Genomic DNA, 17,265 nt, shown 5'->3' with positions numbered 1-17,265 from the left:
TCAAAGGTAAATTAAACCATAGATAATCCTGTATCTTCTTTGCTACTCTCAGAATTTGTAATATTTCTAGCACAAAGGAAATAGTCATACTGTTTGTTGTACTTTGTACTTCTCTTTTGCTTATTATTTACTGATCTTGGAAGAGCAGTTGTGTGCCAGAATACATTCAAATTCACCAAATTTCCCTGTCTATGCAGTTCAGTGAGACCATGTCTTTAGAATAGAGAACATAAATCTTGGTCTAAAGGTAAAGACACTTATATCCAATGCTTCACACTTCACACTTGTTCCATGATGACAACAAGCCCTGAAACACTTTATTGAAAATTTTGCCACACAAGATGAAAATGATCTGGATCCTGAGTCACTACAAATCACTGGACCTATGGTAGATTTTTTGCAAGTGAGCAATACATTTGAATGTATGTAAGTTCTGGGAGAAAAGAGTCTGTAAAAAATTCAAATTTCTTTGTTCAGTAAATCATAAGTAACCTTGTCATTTTTGTCCCTGTTAAATATACTCCTACTTGTGCCTGAAAACATTTTAACATGTACTCACAAAAAAAGTACACCATTCATTTCAGTGCTTTATTTGAAGAATCCTAGGAATTGGTTTTCATTTGTACTTTTCCCCCTGCTACTACAAGAATCACAATCTCTACTAATTTTTTAAATTAGTTTTATATTCTATTTAAATTCATTCCCTAAACTAACCTAGTGTTTCAATGAAACATGAGGAAACTGAGGAGTAAATACTTTGAATGACAAAACAAAAACCTTACAGAAGAGTTAAATATAGGTCATAGCTCATGAGTCTCATACCAAAACCCTGTTCAAAGCTTTCTGATTTCCCAATGGTACCCCAGAACTATAATTTTCATATGTCTCATTATTATTAAAATGTGATTTCAATTTCTAAGAAATAAAAATTAAGACTCCCAAGTTTCTTGTAGCATATATACAATGGCTTTAAAATAATCAGACCCATCCTCTCAAGAAGAAAAGCACTAAATGAACTAAAATTGATCCAATCTTCTTAGATCATAGAACTGAGGTCACAGTGCAATGTTTGCCCTGCAAACAGAAGAGACAAATGGTGGATACAGAAATCATAGTAGGCTAAAACAGAAGTCTGGAAGCTGAAACATCTTTGCAGTTGAAGTAGGAAAACATTAACTTTAACTGATAAATTGGTGGATATACAATTATAAAAAAAATGAAAAACAAAACAAAACCTTCAGGGAGATTTGAAATGACTGTGGACTCCTGAAACTTTCTCCACCAGGAGCCAGACTATGGTCTCAAATAAAGCCTGGGAAAAATTCCCTTTGCTTTCAGCAGGGAAACATGGAAAACAATTATTTTTAAAATGGCCAGAAAAATCTACTATTATTAACAAGGTTGTCCTTCAAGATAAAATATTTATGATACTTTAACCTACAAGGGATTTACTAGAACCAAGTGACTGGAGGAAAAAGTACCACCATACTCCAGCCCTCTATGGCCTTTCTGTCATTCTTAAAGTGAAAGAAAGACAAACACTTGCAAAGGTCACACCCAAGGAGCACCAGCCAACTAAAAAAACAACATTTTAAAATGAAAATACAGAAATTTATATCCACACCTTATATCTCATCACTATAATATGTCTTATACATCAGTTTATTTATCTAGTATACCATAACCAAATTTGAACAAAAATTTCAATGTGGACTTAAAAGTAAAAAGCACTATTTAAGGAAATAGCACAAGTACCAGAAGACTCAGATATGGCAGTAGTGTGGAACTGTCTATAAGTACAAATTTTTAAAAACCATAACTCAAACAATAAGGGCTCTCCTGAAAATAAATAAATTAACTTCAAGAACAGACAATGTGAGTACGCAGATGGAAATCTAAGGAAAGATAAAGCAGGCATACAGAAACAAAAACATTCTAATAGAAATAAACACTATCTTTGATGGCTCAGAAGTAGACTAGAAATGGCTGAATAAGCCTGAAGAAATATAATAAATATTCCAAAACAGAGAATAAAATAGAAAAAAATAGGGAGGAGAGAAATTGAATAAGATATTTAAGAGTTACAGCATTAATAAAAATATATCACTGCTTATATTGGGAATAACATAAAAAGGAAAAAAGAGACAAGATAAATATTTTAAGCAAAAAAATGACTAACTTTCTCAAGATTAATATCAGAAAACAAATCATAGAACCACGAGACTCAACAAACATTATTCAGGATAAATGCTTTTAAAAAAATTCCAAGCATAAGATTATATTCCAACTGCATAAATTCAAAACAAAGTCTAAAAGATCATTGATCTCTAATCTTTAGCCATAATAACACAGGAGTGGGAAGCATGGATACTAGGTGGTACTTAGATCAGACATGAAAGTTACCAACATAGAGCATAAAGACATTAAATGCATCATGAATGGATATTAAGAACAAGTATATGAAAACAAATTTGATAACTTTGGTAAAATGTACCAATTGGTTGAAGATATAAATTTCCAAAACTTCAGAAAAAAACCTGTACAAGACTATATATATTAAAATTTCAAACAATTAATTATCTTCTACTATAACAGAAAATTCCAGGCTCAGAAGAGTTCACTGCTAAATTTTGCCAACCATTTTCAAAAGAATTTATACCAATTCTCTACAATCTTTCCTAGAAGGCAGGAGCAGATGAAATCTATCCCACCTCATTCTGTAAGGCTTGCATTACACTAAAACCACAATCAGATATGATATTACAGAAAAACTGTAATATCAAATGCAGAATCACTAACAAAATATTATCAAATTCATACAAATTGTATATGTAGAATTACTAAAAAAAGAAATGTCACATCAGAACTAATTAAAATTTATTCTACATATACCAGTGTGGTTTAATACTCAACAATCAATGTGATCATATCAATAGATGCAAAAAGCACTTGACAAAATCCAGAACCTGTTTATAAAGAAATAATTCATCAACTACAAGCTAATTAAACAGAAATTTTCTTAACTGGATAAACACACACACACACACACACCCGCACATCCTCTAACTAATAATGTATTCAATGGTGGAAAGCTAGAAGCTTTCCTGCTAAGCTCAGGAACAAGTCAAAGAAATATGGGCCTTTTTATCCACTTTATTCAACACCATTTTAGGAAGTGCTAGGTAGATAATACACTGATTAAGAAAAAAAACACATGCAGATTGGGGAAAAAAAGAAGAAAAATTATCTTTGTTCACAGGACAAAACTATCTTTTTAATACGACATCCTTGGACAAAGTCCGCATTAACTGACCAAAAAACTCATGTAATTGATAAACTATTATAGCAAAGATGCAGGACATAGAATACAGAAGGAACACAAGTCAATCACATGCCTATATACCAGCAATGAACAAGTGTTATTTGCAGTTAAAAACACAATAGCATGCCAGATGTGTAATCCTAGCAGCCCAGGAGACTGAGGAAGGGAGATTACAAGTTTAAAGCCACCCTAAGCAACTTATCAAGGTCATAAGCAACTTAGTAAATAACACATAAAAAGATCTGGGGATGTGGCTCAGTGGCTAAATACCCCTAGCTTGAATATCTGGCGCAACCCCCTCACCCCTAAAAAGAAATAATAGCATTTACATTTGCATCAGTAGAAATTAAATACTTTCTGTTTAAATCTAATAAAATGTGGTCAAAATCATTGTGAGTAAAATTACAACTTTATTTAGAAATGTTTAAAAACTAAAAAAAAAAAAGATACTACATGCTTCAGAAAAATAAAACTCAGAACTGTTAAGATGTCAGTTTTCACAGTTGTATCTACAGATTCAATTAAATCCCCAACTAAATTTCAAAAAACTTTTATCCATCAATATGAACAATTATGGAGGCTGGGGATATAGCTTAGTACAATTATTGACTTGCATGCACAAGGCCCTAGGTTCAGCCCCCAGCACCATCAAAAAAATATATGAAAAATTGCTATTTGTCAAGTAATTCTTACTTAAAATATTGTTATTATATTTGTAACATCTCAGAAAATTAAACTGTATTACTGAAATGCTGGTTCCAAAATTCATTAAAAAAAGCAAAAATACTGGATTGCACACTTAATATTTGAAAACAAGAACACATACAGCAAAGGAGCCTCATCAATTGAAGACTCATAAAGATGTAAGCATCAAAATAGTATGGCATTTACTAAAGAAAAGACAATCCAAACAAAGGATCACCCAGAAGTAGATTCACAGTGAGACAGTCAGCTAATCTTAACTAAGGAGAGAGAATCTTCATTGGAGAAAGGATGGCCTCTTCAACAAATGGTGCTGGGGAAACAGGAAATCAACTTATAAATTTCAAAAAATTTTCTAGACACATCTCATACCTCTTACAAAAATTAACTCACAAGACAATGTATGCATAAATGTAAACCACAAAGGATAAAGTAGAAGATAATCTAAATAACCTTGTTTTTCAAGATAACATTTTAGATACAAACACCAAAGGCCAAATTCATAAAAGAGAAAAATCATTTAAGTTGAACTCAGTTAAAATCAAAATTTCTGTCCTGTGAAAGATAATCTCAAACAGAATAAGAGATAAGCCAGAGACAGAGAAGACTATTCCCAAAGCATATCTCATAAAAAACTCATTCAAATTATTCAAAGAATCTTAAATCTAAATAATAATAAATGAACAACACAGTTTTTAAAAATGATCAGATCTATACAGACATCTGACCAGATGTGATATATAGATGGAAAATAAGAATATGAAAAGTTGCTCAACATCGAAGACATTAGGTAATTGCAAATTAAAACAATAATAAAATACCACTGGATATGAATCAGAATGGTGAAAGTCTAACGCTGAAGGGGTCAAATGCTGAAAAGGCTGAGATGTACCAGGATCTCTCTCATTCATGGTGTTCAGAGACACAAAAGTATAAAACAATTCTGGTAGAAAGTTTGACATTTCTTAAAAAAATCAAATGTGTACTAATCATACAATCTTGATTTGCCCTTATTGCTGCATGCCCAATTGGGCTGAAAACTTATATTTACATAAAAACCTGCACACAAATGTTTACAGTAGATTAGTCTATTATTGCAAAAACTTGTAATCAAAAATGATGTCCTCAACATGTTAGTGGGTAAGTGAACCAGCGCATTTATGTCATAATATTATTCAGCCTTAAAAATAAATGAGGTTTATTACCATGAGAAGATGTAGAAAACCATTAAATGCTTATTTGAGGTTAAAGACATTAATCTGAAAAGAATGTACTGGATTTCAAACCATGAAATTCTGTAAAATGCAGAATTATGAAGACAGTAAAAAGATTAGTATTTTTCTGGAATCAAGGGGGCAGAAAAGATGAATAGATAGAGAAGATAGGATTTTTAGGCCATAAAAATACTATGTGTGACATTGTATTCAAAGATACACATTCATATATTGTCTAAATCTACTGAATGTACAATCACCAAGACTGAACCCTCATGCTAACCATGAATATTAAGTGATAATGATGTGTCAAAGTATATCAAGATTATACCACCCTGGTGGGAGATGTTGATGGTGAAAGAAGGACTGTGTGTGTGTGTGTGTGTGTGTGTGTGTGTCTGGGAAATGTGTATGAAGAAATATTTATACTGTCAATTATTCTGTGAACATAAATGTCATTTAAGGTTTCTTCTACGTCTTCTCATGGCTTTATAATTTTCAGAATAATTAAAAGTAAAAACCTAAAAGTGCTCTAAAATTTAAGTGTGTTAAATATAAACCTAAGCCAGATATTGTGGCACATGCCTGTAATCCTAGCTTATCTGGAGTTTGAGGCAGGAGGATCTCGATTTCACAGCCAGCCTCATGGGGCTGGGGTTGTATCCCAGTGGTAGAGTGCTGGACTTGCATGCATGAGGCCCCGGGTTCAATCCTCAGCACTACAGAAAAAAATAAAAATAAAGATACTGTGCCCATCTTCAACTAAAAAAAAATTTAAAAATCCAGCCTTAGCAACTGCAAGGCACTAAGTAACTTGGTAAAGTGAAACCCTGTCTCTAAATAAAATACAAAAATAAGGCTATGGATGTGGCTCTGTGGTTGAGTGCCCCTGAATTCAATCTCTGCAAAAAATTATATTTATTTTTTGCCTCAATAAATCTAGCTCTTTTTGAGAAATGAACAAAATGGTTTTTATATATTCCTAATTAGATTATATTGATCTAAAAGGAAAGCAATATATTTGAAAGAGCTGTGTTTTTCAAAATCTAAAATGTCCTTCTGATATAGAAAAATCAAAGTCATGCTTGTTTTTATATAAAGAGCTATGTCTTATAAATTACAACTTAATAGAGTATAGTTTATCATTTCACAGCATGCTGTTCTACATTATGTAATGATACCAAAGCTAAATCTATCTGCAATCTGTTGTTTTAATAACAAAATGCATTAAGTTAATGAAGTATATTGGAATTTTAGCTGCAGATGTTCATTCTTCACTTTTTTTAAACTTCGTTGAATCTTTGTTCTAATATCTTTATTTTGATTTATTCATTTTTATGTGGCACTGAGGATTGTACCTACAACCTCACATGTGCCAGGGAAGCCCTCTACCAGTGAACCCAACTCATCATTTTTACTTCTTTTTACTTTATATCTTATTATAATATCAGTCTTCCAGTGTCTTCTCTGATCAGGTTTATTAACTGATAATAAATACGCAATTTACATGTTCATATCTCTCTATAAATCTGTATGAAATTGTCTTAACTTCTCCATTTGAACCTCTAAAATAAATCATGTGGGTTGGGGCTCAGTGGTAGCAGCACAGTTGCCTGGCATGTGTGAGGAACTGAGTCCAATTCTCAGCTCCACATATAAATAAATAAAATAAATATTCAGCAATTAAAAAAATTAAATAATAAATTAACTCTTTATCTTATCAACTAAGTTGGCTCCTGAATAGTACTGTTGTATCTTTATAAAAATTATCAAGTTTAAATTTTTTTAAAAAAATCTATCTACAATCTATTTGATCAGTAAAAATTGGGGGCTATGTATGTTTTATTCTTACTTATAGTCAGAAATATGATTATGTATTGTGTTTCAAAAATGGCATAATTCCAAAAAAGTTAATATAGATATTCTAATGTTCATCAATCTTCAAAGGTAAAGAGTGCTTATGCTGACTTTAGAAACTACTTCATATAACCTAGAGAATGTTGAGTGATAAAAATCTAATATACATAACTTCACAAAAAATTTGAGTAAATAAAAATATGAAATAATCAATTTTTTAAAATTAATTTTGCAAGAAATGCCAGATAATATTTACTATTATAACAAAAACTTATGTAAATAACTAAATGGCGTAACCTTTAGTTCCTTATTAGTTATTATTATGATGTTTCAAGATTTTATAATTTAAGGGTAATTTTATAATAATTGTATAAAAATAATATTCATTCATCAGAAAAAGGAAATATAAATAACATAGAAAAAATAAATATATTATTCTACTGCTGACATAATACTTTGGTTTGCATTATTGAATATTTATTTGTGTATTAAAAAACTACATCTTAGGCTGTGTTTGTATCTCAGTGATAAGGCTGCCTAGCATGTGTGAGGCATTGAATTTAATCCTGAGCAATATGTGTGTGTGTGTGTGTGTGTGTGTGTGTGTGTGTGTGTATTTAAAACAAAAAAAATACAAATATATAAAAAAGTCTTATTGTAATTAATTTGCAAATATTTTCTCCAATCTGTAGGTTTTTTTTTTCCTTTAGATTTCCAGTTTCCTGACATGTAACAATTTTAATTTTAATAAAATAAAATTCACTTTTTTCCTTATGGATTGTGATTTTAGTGTCATATCTAACAACTCTCTACCTAAACCTAGTTCATAAAGTTTCTTCTATGCTTTCTTTTAAAAATTTTATAGTTCTACCCCTCAGGTTTAGGTCTGTAATTCTTATGTATGGTTGAATTTTATTAAGATTTTTTTACATGTGAGTAATCATTTAATAAAAGGACAACTCTATCAAAAATAAAAAGATCATGATTTTAAGAGTTTATTTCTGCAATCTCAATTCTACTTCACTAACCACTATCATTACTCTTAGGTCAATGCTATGTTGCCTTAATTACTCTCACAAAAGGAAAAAATAAAATTGGAAAGTTTAAACTCTTCAATTTTGTTCTTCTATCCATTTATTTCAATTGTACTTGATTCTATTGTATTATGTGCATCCATGGACACCACCTTAAATCTTTTCTTAGACAAAACACATATAAATATAAAATTAAATAAACTATAATTTCAAGATATATTCGACACAACATAGTCATCCTAAGATTTGAGCATGACAATCATGAATGTATGCCACTTGGAATGACTAGGAACTTAAATCTTCCAACTTCCAAGGCCTACATCAACAAACATTTACTGAAAGCCTACAAGATACCCTACAGTATGAAAGTTTAGATATTGAAAACACAAAAACCTTTCTCCTCACTTAGCATATAAATAGAAAATGATGGCAAAGTATACCAATAGCAATAAGAGAATATGTAGAAAATACAATGGTAACAAAAACAAGGGATGTTAATTTTGTCTAATCAGATTTCCCTTTCTTCATAGCTTGATTTAGAAAAAATGTTTACAAATTTTGGTATTTTCTACACAAAGTGATTTTAAAAATACCAGAGGCTGGTACTTACAAAATCTTGGATTAAATAATCCTTTTATAAAATTTGGTTTCTCTTAACAAGTTTTAAATCTTTTTACTAGTTATTGTTCTTGAGGTTACAAAAGGAATTTAGATTAATGAGAAAGAGCATATAATTAAGTATTCAGGGTAGAAAAGGAAAGTTTCATTTTATCTCAAAACTACCTTTTTTTCCTCCCCAGAAATAACTAACTTCTACTATGCTTGGTTAACTCCTGATTATTTAGAACAATCTAAAGTAAAAGAAGCAAAATAATATATCGTGTGTGTGTGTGTGTGTGTGTGTGTGTGTGTGTGTTTATGTGCACATGCATCATGTGTAGGAAATTTAATAGTGACAATTTCTGATTTGTCCTGTGGGAGATTTTAATAAACATGCTTAAAAAGGAAAGAAAGAGTGGAAGTTTGAAGGAAGATGGAGTGTGTTTCCAAGTTCAAATAAATTTGGAAAATATTGGGTTAAATAAAATATCAATATATACTGTGATTGCTCCCACCTTTTCTTAAAGTAATGAGTAGTAAAGCCTTTAATAATTGACTAACTAGTAATATTTTTAAAATGTTATAACTTTACAAAAATATTATACAAGAAACCAGTTAGTTAGTTTTTCCTCCATGGTCATGCTGGTAGCAATTCATTCAGTTGAACACATATGGAGATTTAGAAACATGCACAGGGCCACATAAATTTGTCACTGGTCAAAACTAAGAGAATTAAAACAGAAGATTGCCTTAAATCTCTGACTTTATTAGTTAGAAAAACTAGCTTCATTTCTGTACTACTTTTTGTTTTTTTCTTTGGCTGTGCAATGAAAGAAAAAAAATTGACCCTAAATACGCTAGTGTGTCTGTCTTTTAAAATTAAATACATCTAAAAAGTCTCTGTACTTCCTATAATGTTTTTCTCACAAAACTAAGGACTGGGATTAAAATAATCTGTTATATTAATAGAATAATTGCTTTACTATAAAAAATCTTTAAGTTGTTACCAGAAACGTGCTGAGAAATTTATCTATAGTGCCTACAAATGCCTAGATATGATCAAATAATAGTGAATTTGGAAATACATTCTTACATATTAGAATTCAAGTCAAGATATTACTCAGCAATGAATACCATTAAACTTGCCATTGAAATTGGATGAACCTTTGTGTAGTCATGAATGACAGCTTTTAAATATAACTTTCTTATTTTTGTCTTTCTGCTGAAATTTTCTTTAGGAGAATAATTCAGAAGCATCTCCTGTGGATGTGATCTTAGATTAGCTAAAATAGCTGTTGTGGGTTCTAGGTGGAAGCTAAAATTCAACTTCAAGAGAATAAAAGTGTATGGTGTCCACTACACATTTAAGGTATTGCCATTTTTTGTATATTGCTGCTGGAAACAAGAAGTATGAGAACTGTTCCCCTTACTTATAAATGTCACCCTCCTCACACCTTTTAGCCAAACACCAATTATTTGTTTAACATCTTATTCATGTTTCCTCTACAAATTATACTCTACTGTCTAAATCAATCAAAAATAATTTCTAAAGAGTGATCTGATTAAAAATATATAATTGTATTGTTGTAATAACAAATGATTGTTATAAACTTGACAATGTATAATTTTACAGAAAAAGCAGTGTGATTAAGCTCCATGAGAGTAAGGAAATGATACCAGAGTGAACCCAAATCTGCAGGAATAAATGAAAAGAATAAAAAATAAAAAGGTCATTGTAACTAACTATGAATGTTAACATGCTCTTGTTTCTTCTCCCATTTTTTTAAAATTTATGATTATATTAAGTAAAACTTGTATATATTTATTGAGTTACTTACATATATACAATAATACCACAAAAAAGGAGATTAAATGAAGCTATTTAAAGGCACACAGAATGTCTGTTTTGCTAAAAAGAAATATCAATCAGAAGTAAGTTCTTATAAAATGTACAGGAAGTCTTCTGTATCCACACATTTTAATGTCCATGGATTCAAACAAGTGAACATTGAAAAATATTTTTTTAAAAAAAAGATTAAGTGTAAAGATGATTTTTGGTTCATGGTTTCAGACGTTTCAGTCCATGGTAGCATGGCCTGATTGCTTTAGGTCTAAAACAAAATAGTGAATAATCAGAGAAGCACTTGGTGGAGGAAAGCTGATCTCATGGCATCCAGGACTCAGAGAGATATCACTTTTATAAAAAAGCCATTCCCCTAAAACCCATTAAGGTATGAATCAACAAATGTATAGATCCAATCATAAGGCCAGAAGACTCACGATCCTATCACCCCTCTGCTCTGTTATAATTGGAATGAGCCTTCAATCCATGATCTTTTGGAGGGCATTTAAGACACAAGTCATATCAGTAATTAAAAATATATTTCCACCTAACATCAGAGGGAAATAAAAGGTAAAAGGATATAAATAAATTCAAAAGTATTAATCAGGGACTTCAACTTTCTCTTATGATAGTACATAGAAAAATCAATAAGGAAAAGAGCAAAACAGAGAAGTTTTGAACAACACTGTAAGACAAGAGACTTCTATAGAATACTCTTCCAAAAAACACATTAGACATTCTAAGTGCACACTAAATATCCTCCAAAGTAGACCATGTAGTAGGCCATGAATATCCCTAAAGAATTTAAAGAACAACCCTAAATAATACACAACCATGTAAATGCAATGGAATGAATCCTTTTAGAAATCAATAGCAGAAGAAATTTGGGGAAATTTACAAATAAAGGGAAATAAAACAAAATATTCTTAAATTACCATTTTTTTAAAAAAAGAAATTCATAAAGAAAGTGGGAAAATACCCTGCAAAACATGAAAACAAAAGCACATCATACCCCATGTCAATGTTTATAGCAACTAAATTCACAATATCTAAGCTATGGAACTAACCTAGGTGTCCCTCAAGAGATGAATGTATAAAGAAAATATGGTATATACACTAAATGAAATAATACTTAGCTTTAAAGAAGAGTGAAGTTATGGAATTTGACAGTCAATGGATGGACTTGGAGAATATTATGCTAAACAAAATAATCCAGTCCTACAAAACCAAAGGCCAAACGTTTTCACTAGTATGCAGATGCTAATTCACAATAAGGCAGGGGGCCATTTAAGACACATGTCATATCAATAATTAGAGAATAATAATATTATTACCTTAGTTTAGGTAGAGGGAAGTGATGGGAAAAGGGGGGAGGAGATGTGGGGATGGAAAAGAAAGTAGAATGAAACAGACATTATTACTTTATGTATACAGGTGACTATATGACCAATATGATTCTGCAACATGTAAACTCAGAAAAATGAGAAATCATATCCCATTTCTGTATAATATATCAAAGTGCATAAATGCATGCTACTGTCATACATAACTAATTTAAAAATTAAAAGATTAAAAAAACTTTTTCCAAAGACAAAAAATAAAAAAAAACAACATACCAACATTTATTAGAATAAAGCTAAATAAAACAATACATAGAGAAAAAATAACAGCTATAAAAATGGTTTAAATCCAAAATCTAATATTCTACATAAAGAATAAAAAACTCTAGAAAAAGAAAAAAATTAACCTTACACAAGTAGAAGAAATAAGATAATAAGGTGTATGTACAAATAAGTAAAATCGAGAACAGAAAGAAAAAAAAATAAAAGAAATCAATGAAAAAATTAAAGTGAGTAGCAAAGAATAATGCAATCAGATGGTCACTGAAAATGACAGAAAAGAGGCTTTTATGAGAAGAACAGAATCCAAACTGCAGGAAATTTAAGAAATAAAAATGGGAGGGAAAAATGAAGATGTAGATTATTCTTTCAATAAACTTGAACTAAAAAGAGTGAGGAGGAAGAAACTTAAAATACAAGAGGGAAGAAATAATAAACAGAGAAGGATCTTCCAAGAGACTGAAAGGGATTAAGAGCCCAGGCAAAATAACTTCTTGTTGGGAATAGTTAGAATAACAGAATTCTACTTATGTTCACACTGACAGAGTTGGAGTGCTATGAATTTTTATTAGCCTCAGCTAAACAGGACCCTTATGCTTCTGAGTTCCCATTGATGCACAGGAGATGCAATTTTGGCTAGACAGGTCAAGTCTTCTAGAAGACTTTTAAGAAATGCCTTTTCACTAAAAAAAAAAAAAAAAAATCAATAAAAGTGATACTCCCTTTTCTTACAACCTTGATGACTTTGATATGTAGGTGAAATTCTTATAGCTCAAGCTGCCAGGTGTCCACCAGAAAGAGAGAAGTCTGACGACAAAAGGCAACTCATCCATGACTGTATAATGGAAAGACAGAAAGAACCAGTGTCTGAGGACAGTAGTTAGTTGCTGCATGAAGCAACTATAAAACCAGATCTTCTAGTGATATAAGATAATAAAATGTACTTATTACTGAAGTCATTTTCAGTTGAGTCTTTTTTTTTCTTGCCAGCTGAAAGCAAGAAAATAATACAAAAAATGATATTTCTCAGATGGATGTGGGTGAAATTAACTTTGCATGCGGCATTCTTGGGAACTTCCGAGATTCAGATATAGCTTATATTTTCATTAAACTAAATAAAGCTCATATAAGTTAGTTTACAAAGGCACTTCCCTTAACAGCTTCTTCTTGCTTTAAATATTCAAGTATTTCTAATTCTAGCAATAGCTTCTGGTAATAATGATGATGATGACCTATAGATATGCATTTTTAAAAGATAGGCATTTATCCACTTGTTGTTCAATTTCTGCATTCCACTTGACTTCGGTAGTGAAACCATACTAATCTTTTTACTTTCTATTAATTGTAATTATCATTTTAGCTCCATTTTCATACTTTTTTGGTATATAACATGTCCAATAAGATAGTTTACAGAGGAAGTTCTTAATTTTTAAGAACATCTTGAAAAACAATTTATGAATATTTATTATTATATAATTTCTAAATCTGTTCAAGAAAATAAAATTCAACTGCATATCTAGAATGATATATTTGACTTATATCAGAGAGTGACAAAATCTATACTGTAGCTTCTTTAAAAAATACCAGTAAAAGCACATTTTTAGCATTAATAGCAAAAAGTACTAGAGATATGCACTTATCCAAGCAGTTCCCAAATGGCTTAAAAACAATCTTTAAAGGTAAATTATAGTATAGCTTTTAAAGTGCAGAACATTTTTTTCTAGAAATAATGTAACCATTCCATTATTAGGTCAGCCAATAAAAGCCTTGTAAAACCATAAGCATAAGACTACAACTTGAACTACACCAAGGTAGAATAACACTATTTACTTCTAATAATTTTCTGCCCTTATCCAAATATCCAGGGGTCACTGCCTAGTATGCGCTCTGTTCACTTCTCCAAGATCACCTCCCAACAATCTCACCCCACATATCCATGTGTCAGATAAACTGAACTCCACCAATCTAAAGTATCTTCTTCCCTCTAAGACATTAATTGCATGCCCATCTTCTCTTTGTAGGTCACCTCCACTCAGTCTTTTGATCTCAGTTTAAATGCAACTTTGTCAGGAAGGACATCCTATGTCTCCCACTGATTTATGTGCCAATGATGCAGATGCTCACATATAACTCTATCCTTTCCTATCACAGAATTTACCACACTGTATTATAATTAATTTTATTCATCTCCCCACAAACACTACTGTATCTGGGATTCATTATATTTGGTATGATTTCATCCCCCAGCTTAGAAAAGAATGTGTGGCATACTGAAGATTCTTAATATGTTTATTTATATGAATGGATTTTTATAAGAAAAGATACTTCAAGGTATTCTTTAACTATGAAATACTGAACATCATCTATGGTTATTACTATGGAAGAAGGCTGTTTGCCAAAGATGACTTTCCCATTCTTGAGTTTACCTCAAGAAAGGATGATCTCTAATTTCTTCCCCATGGCCACTTTATAGTCACTTGGATGAATCATTAAAACTCCAGTAAACAGAGGCTGGTATTGTAACTCAGTGGTAGAGCACTGGCCTAGCATGTGTCAGGCACTGGGTTCTACCCTCAAAACCACGGAATATAAATAAATAAAATAAAGGTATTTTCTCTGTCTACAACTAAAAACAAACAAAAAATAAAAATTATATGAATCAGTTAAATTCTAAAATCAGTAAATTTTTAAATATTATTTTTATCTTTTTCTTGCAGGTAACATCATTGATTCTCACAGCCTTAACTACCAGCTATGAAATGCTGATTCCCAATTTTGTGTCTCTCAGCGAAATTTCTACCCTTATCCATAATATTCCAATTTCCAGTTATCAATAATTTTTTTTACCTGAATGTCCCACAAAGACTCAAATTCCTTGAATTTTATCTTTCCTTTTTCCCTTCTGTTCTTCATTTTAAATGATAACATCATCATATTGTCTTTGGAGCTTCACAGCCAAGTTATTTCACTCTGGCTACTTAAACATGGTCCATAGACAAAGAATGTTTGCATCACTGTGAACTGATAGAAATACTGAATCTCAGGCCCTGCACCAGACCTGCAGCACATACATCAGAACCTACCTTTAAATTCCCAGGAAATTCATACGCACATAAAAATTTGAGAAACACTTGTCTGTAATTGCCTTTATCCGTACCCCTATACATCAACTCTAACACAAAGTCAATACAGTCAAATATACAAAAATGCTGCAATGACCTCTTAGCTGATATCATTCCTTATTCCACTTGTTCTTACTCAGAATTTCAGAAGAAACACTCTGATGTACAGCTACATTGAGGTCAAAAAGTTCACTGACTAGGACCCTGTATAATATAGTTTGTTTTTCCTATGTTACATTCTAAAATCTGAAAATGTTTACTTAACTGTTTACATAGAAAATTTGCAACCAAAAAGAGTTTTAGAATCACTTTTATCATGACTTTTTGTTATAATCATTTTCCACATTGACCTCAAGTTTCTTTCAAAAGCACAAAGCTGATCATGTCACATCCCTAACATCTTTCAGTGGCTTCTCAACATATGTTTTACTTCTGTATCTCTGCCTTTCTGTTCATATTTTCTCCTTCCTCCTTGCAAAAATTTTCTTCATTTTCTGAACTCTTGCTGAAGAGTCATCTCTCTAGAGAAGAATCTTGCATTTTATTAGCCTCTTTTGGTTAAAAAAAAAGAAAAAGAAAAGAAGAAAAATGCTCATGACACTCATGGTAGTTTATGAAGTGCTTCTGGATGTGTCTGTCTTCACTAACAGACAAGGGCTTGTCTAAAGAAATTCTCTATGTTGGTCACAAGCACATGGTCAATACTCAAAATACGTCAAAGGAATCAACTACTATTTATACTTAAAAATATTAGAATATATGGAATTTATTGCTGATAATAGAAACACATATGTAACCTAATAACCAATTACCATACACCCATAAGATAAATTTATTTAGAAAATAAAATATCTCAAGCTACATGCATGAAGAAACAGTGTAAATTCAAATGTGCTCAAGGGCCCAACTCCACTCACATAAATGAAACTATCCTCAAAAGTCCACAAAATGTGGAGGACCATAATGCTTCATGTTAGAACAGATAACTGGACAGGAGTCCCAGAGGTAAGCCTGCGATTGAGGAGGTAGAGATCAAGTTCACCGGTTGATTTTTTTAAGTTACATATTTTATCATGAAGACTACCATAAATTTTAAAAGTTTATCAACAGTATAAAAATCTAAAGTAGTTTATTTATACATATTACTGTTCAAGTGCCATTAAAAATCACACTGAAAATATTATTTTGTTCTTATTACAAAATTTTGCCAAACTCATACTTCTAATGATCATGTTATTTTAACCCAACAAACTGTAGTTCATTAAAACTGCCATAAAATTTCACTGATTTTGGTGAATAGTCATCTAACAATTTCTGGGTGCCAGGCCCTGAGGGAGATTTTGACTATCCCAACCTAAAGACCCACCTGCAAGTGATAATGACTACTCATGTGCCCATGGCAGCAGTGGAGGATGCTCACAAGCACTGAGTCAGGAGGGATGCCCCAGATTCTGACTGCAGATCTATAAGGGTAAAAAATCTGAAAGGGGAAAAAGATATAGGGGGGAACCACCCTTGAGGATAAGGCACAAGAGTCTAAAATTACACAAAATATACAGAGAAAAGCAGTGACTAGGAATGGATAAATAATATATTTACAAAAGCATGAATGGGCTTCTTTCTTTTAAACTCTCAAGAACATGTAACTCTTTTAAGTAATTAGAGAGAATGGAAGTCACTCAAGGTTGATTTAAAATGCATTTCTTTGATTTCTCAGTTATGGTGTACATTCTCATATTTACTATACTACTTGCTAACAAATAAAATACTCTCCCCATTTATGATTTGACAGAACTCTTTGTTTGTTTTTGATATCAATCTTTAATCATGCTTGATACACTACTGGGCATGGTGGTGCACACTTGTAATCCCTGAATCATGGGAAGCTAATGTAGGAGGATTGAGAGTTCAATGCCAGCTTCATCATCAAGGAGGAACTAAACAATTCAGTG

The sequence above is a fragment of the Ictidomys tridecemlineatus genome, unplaced genomic scaffold (genome assembly GCF_052094955.1).
Source record: "Ictidomys tridecemlineatus isolate mIctTri1 unplaced genomic scaffold, mIctTri1.hap1 Scaffold_83, whole genome shotgun sequence".
NCBI classification, from domain to species: domain Eukaryota; kingdom Metazoa; phylum Chordata; class Mammalia; order Rodentia; family Sciuridae; genus Ictidomys; species Ictidomys tridecemlineatus.
The sequence above is the reverse complement of the archived record's forward strand: the minus strand, read 5'-3'. Positions refer to the sequence as shown.